Consider the following 5,455-nt stretch of genomic DNA (forward strand, 5'->3'; position numbering starts at 1 on the left):
GACTAGGTGTTAGGGGTGGGAGGGGGCAAGGGGGAGATAGAACAATAAGATAAGACTTCAATTTAACTGACAATAGGAAGGGGTTTAGCCTCCTTCTTTAAGCAATATGAATAAGGAAGTGAGGGGAAGAGAGTGTTTGAAGGTAGATTCACGAAGGGGGTGCGGAGGGGGGGGAGTGGCGTGTTGGACGGGATCTTAAGAGGGCGATGAAAAGGTTTCACGGGGAGGGAGGCGTTAGAGGGGTGGGGTGGGGGGGTACTCGTGTGTAGGGGGCCTGGAGGGGGGGCGGTGGGGACTTTACGAGTGTAGGGGGTCAGGAGGTCTTTTACCTTAATAATTCATCGTCTTTAATAACAAAATACCAACAGACTTGAATGTAAAATGTAAGCATGGGTGGTATTAGTTAAGCGGATCGGAAGATAAGATGGTATTCACTCCGAACGTCCGCTATGGAGCTACTGCTTAGGAACACAGATCGTGCCGGCCTCAGGAAAGGTCAGAAGAATCAAAGAAGTTAAAGATAACTCTCGTTAATATACTATTTTGGCCCGATCTATACAGAGACCGATAGTGGAGGACTTCACCTCTCAACCAGTACCAAGTACTAACGACGAGTACTCAAAACAACTCAAGTGTAAAGAAGGGGGGAGGGAGGGCCTTCAGAGTTCCTTGCAACCGTTGATCTACACGTGTTGTTATGCTAGGCCTCTGGAGCAGCACGATCGGACGGTGGCTAAAACAAACTTACACCTAAATGTTGTTATAACCAATCCTATTTCAGATTTAATCTTTAAGACAATGAGTTCTACTTACCTCAGACGTGTGTGGCCTGTTGAAGTTGTTTTAGCGTCGCGCCCGCCAGGATTCTCGGGACTTTCTTCCAAACATTGTGGTCACCAAATTATTGCAGCATTCTTCGAAGAAAATAGTCCAATCCCGGGTTGCTTTTAACTCCCTTCATTTGTTATAAAGTAGGCATGTTTCGGTATGGTAAACTATGAAGCTTAAGGGAGGGAATTGTATCTAACGCGTGGAGAGGAAAATACCGTGATCTACTTCAAGCCTCCGGGCTTAGGCCCGGTGGCTCTCTGCCGTCTACCTATTGATCTCTGGCCGGTTTACTTGACGTCCTCCGATAGAGGACGTCAAGTGGGCGTGGCCTATGCAGTGGGCGTGACGTAATGGCTTCGGCGGCTTCGGCTTCTTCACCTATCTAAAGGTGCTGCCTTCTGTGGAGGGAGCAGCCTTCAATAAGGTCTTGCTCCCCTAGTGGCTATGTGAGGGTAATGCAGCTTCTTAAAATACTTAAAGTGCGTATTGGAAGTTAGATACTGCAGTGAAGAATCATATAGGAAAGTGGCATCTTGAGCCGTTTTTGTGATACAATTTTACTTCCGCATCTCAAACGCTCGTTTTCGAGCGTGACGTAGGAATTGGTAGACGGACGTTCTAATCATCATAGACTACATAGGCAACATAACAACAATGGATAACAGTTTCGGACCACTTCCGTACAATTTTGAGCCAGCTAGCCGTGAGGGAGAACAGCAACCACTTAAAAGGGGGAGACACCATGGCAATAGGAGGGAGATAGAGTTGTGGTGTCAGGAGAATTATGGTGAACCAGGAGCGGCTGAACATCAACACGGCCACGGAGGAAGAGCTCCGGGAGTACCGGGACTGCATCGGGGGCTTCAAGAAGGTGGAGGACCTAGCGTTGGTGAGTGGGATAGGCGCCACCAAACTGGAGATTATTAAAGTGGAGATCTGCGTGTCGAGTAGGACCAGTTCGTCGCAGCACTCCCCGTCCTCCCTGCGGAGAGACCCGGAGCATATGTCCTCCTGCAGCGGCATGAACATCAACACCGCCACCCCGCCGCAGCTCATGAGCATCCGCGGCATCACGGAGAAAATCGCCCGGAACATTGTCGCCTATCGGACCCAACACGGTCCGTTCAAGAGCATCGAGGACCTGGTTCGGGTCGATCACATAAACTGCTCCCTACTGGACAAGATCCGTTTCCAGGTGTTTGTGGAGCGCTCAAGAACTCCGTCCACCAATACCAACGGCGGGCTGACCTACGCTATATATAAATGCAGACCATTTACACGGGTCGGTCCCATCCGAGCCCAACCTCATTCAGCCTCCGGAGCGACGACCTCGACCTCCCGCTGGGAGGACCCACGCAGATGGTGTCCCTGCGGGGCCGCGGGACGGCCGGACCGCGGGACGGCCGGACCGCGGTGCGCCTGGCCACCTGGGACCTTCAGCGCTGCTCCAGTGAAAAGGCCGACAACCCTGGCGTCAAAGAGGTCGTGTGTATGACCCTACTGGAGAACGAGTGAGTACAACTAACGTGAGGGTTTGCAGGCTCGAAAGCCTGCTCCATCCTTTCTCCGATCGGGGAAACTGTGAAATCGGAGATGGTCGGACAGGAGGTCGGAGTTGGAACAACCCCCACAGATACAAAACCTCATCTCGTCGATTAGAAAAACCCAAAAACCACAGGGGGGTAAATACAAGACCCCTCACCGCGGTAACTACTCACAACTATGCATAGAGCTGAGGCAGCAACAGCAACCGCGTCTACCAATTCCTACGTAATATGACGCGTTTGACGTATCACATAAAAAAGACAACGGTTTTTGAAGCCTTGCTCAAAATAGTCACTTTAAAACTGGATTTTTTGCCAATATACTTTTTTTTGCCAATATGCATTTTAATTTCAAAGAGCAATTTTCAGAGAATGTTATGTATAAATATTTTTAAAAACATTAACTTCCAATACGCACTTTAACAATACTAATGCTACTAGACCTCAGTGCAAGGGCGTAACTTTGGGTCTACCATTGGGGGGGGGGTTAAGCATATAACCGAGTCGTCTGATCGCATTTTAATGCATTTTTCAAGATTTACCAGCACTCGTTGTGAATGCTAACCGCCGCGCCACCAGTTTCAATGGGAATCACGACTCTCCGTACTTTCAACAACAAGTTTTACATATTTATAATTCGAAATTCGTCCCAGAATTTATACCACATACACACTAGGGTCTATAGCATATAACCAAGTCGTCCTCTCACATTTTAATGCATTTGTCAAGATTTACCAGCACTCGTTGTGAATGCTAACCGCCGCGCCACCAGTTTCAATGGGAATCGCGACTCTCCGTAATTTCAACATTAAGTTTAACATATTTATAATTCGAAATTCGTCCCAGCATTTATACCACATACACAATAGGGTCTATAGCATATAACCGAGTGGTCCTCTCACATTTTAAAGGGTTTGTATGGGGAAAGTGAAGGTCCCTCTCCACTTTAAATGGAGGCGTAAACTATCCAGGTAGTGAAAAAATATAGAGTGGATGATAACACCTAACTTAACAATACGGGTATTTACCTCCTTATCGTCAGGATTTTTACTCCTTTTGGCTTTTGGCTCCTTTGACGACCAACAATTAAAAATTGTTGTCTGGCCCTGGCTGCCTTTCAGTGTCCTTTTCATATCCATTCATGTACAGTTAGCATTAGTCTTCTCTTACTATTCATCCCAGCGACCTTGCGAAATAGTTCGGGTAATACCAAGTAGTCGGTGGGCTGGGGGGGGGGGGACATTACAGATTATCAAAACATGATACTATCTTGCTGACAAATTAAATTAATAAAGAAAACAAACAAGGTATTAATTCAGAATATTTCATTTTTTTGTTCATCTGAATTATGTGTGATGATATTGAGGGGGTTATATTAGCTGGATCTGATTATTGAGGGGGTTATAACCCCTCTAACCCCCCCGTAAATTACGCCTATGGCAGTAGCTGAAACATTACTTGAGGGGAAACAGAAAGCTTTGTGAAAAAATAAAGGAAATACCGATGTCAGCATCATCAGCCACAAAGAAAAGCGAAATGTTAACCCAGGATGTGCTAGCGCAGCTGGATGAAGCCATTCATAAGGTACCATGTGTAGCCTTAGCTGTAGATGAGTCCACTGATGTCTGACAATGCTCAGCTGGTAATTTATGTAAGGTTCTTCAACCAAGAAAAGAAAGAGTTCTTTGAGGATGTGTTAGGTGTAACTCCCCTTAAGACCAGTACAAGAGGAGAGGACATCTACCTGGCCTTTAAGGAGATGTTAACAAAGCGAGGATTAGAGCCAAAACAAGTCGTTTCAATAACCACAGATGGAGCCCATGCCATGATAGGCAGAGAGAAAGGAGCTGTGGCAAGAATGAAAGAGGACAATCCTGAGCTCATCTCTTACCACTGTATAATGCATCAATCTGTCCTGTGCTCCACCCTGTCAGATGAGCATGCTGAAGTGATGAACACAATGATGAAGATGATACATTTTCTCAGGGCATCCTCTTCCTATCAGCATCGCATGCTCAGGGAATTCCTCAGGGAAGTTAATGCAAACGCTGATGATCTGTTGCTGCACAACAACGTGAGATGGCTTAGCAAAGGCAGGGTGTTAGAGCGCTTTTGGTCCATCAGAATGGAAGTAGCAGCTTTCTTGGAAGAGCTAAGAAGTCAGAAGGCAACAGAGTTTTCTCTCTTTTTAAAAGATGAGAAAAGGATGGATAATGTGGCCTTTTTGGTTGATATCACTTCACACCCTAATGAACTTAATTTGAAGCTACAGGGCAAGGACAATACAATTTGTGAACTGATGACAGCTGTCCGCTCCTTTCAGAGGAAACTCGAGGTGTTCAAGGAAGACCTGCAGGGAGACTGCGCACACTTCCCAGCAGTGCAGGAACAGGTTCAGGGACAGAGAGATGTTTCTTCTTTTGTTGACTTTGTCTATAAGCTGATTTTTAACTTCTCAAATCGTTTTGACAGCTTCCGCATTGGACAGCAGCTCACCTTGTTCATTCAGAACCCATTTCTAATCACAGATGTCAGTGGGTTCTCAAAGGAAGTCACACAGCACTTCAAATGGGCAAATGCTGGGCCTCTCCAGATGCAACTGATTGATCTCCAAGCAGATGTGGCGCTGAAAGAGCAGTTTGGAATAACTGACACCGCCACTTTCTGGCTCCAAATGGTCTCTGAGACAACTTTCCCAGGTCTGAGGAAAGTAGCCCTGTACACATTGACCATGTTTGGCTCCACATACAGCTGTGAGGCAGCTTTCTCTGCAATGAACATAATTAAAAGTAAATATCGATCCAGGCTCACCAATGAGCACCTGCACATGTGCATGAGAATGGCCCTGACATCATTCCAGCCTAGATTTAAACTCCTGGCAGGACAAGCTAGAGCTCAGTTCTCTCACTGAACAACAGAAAGTGGGGGAGATGGATAAAAGAGGGAAAGAAAGAGAAGCTAAAACTGTTCAATTGTTAAGATGTGTTGAGATATGTTTTTGAAATTGGTTGAGACTGTTAAAATATTCACAAAGAAAAAGGGGAAACTCAAGCTGCTGCTGTACTTTATATATTTTATCT

The sequence above is a fragment of the Gadus macrocephalus genome, chromosome 16 (assembly GCF_031168955.1).
Source record: "Gadus macrocephalus chromosome 16, ASM3116895v1".
Taxonomy (NCBI): domain Eukaryota; kingdom Metazoa; phylum Chordata; class Actinopteri; order Gadiformes; family Gadidae; genus Gadus; species Gadus macrocephalus.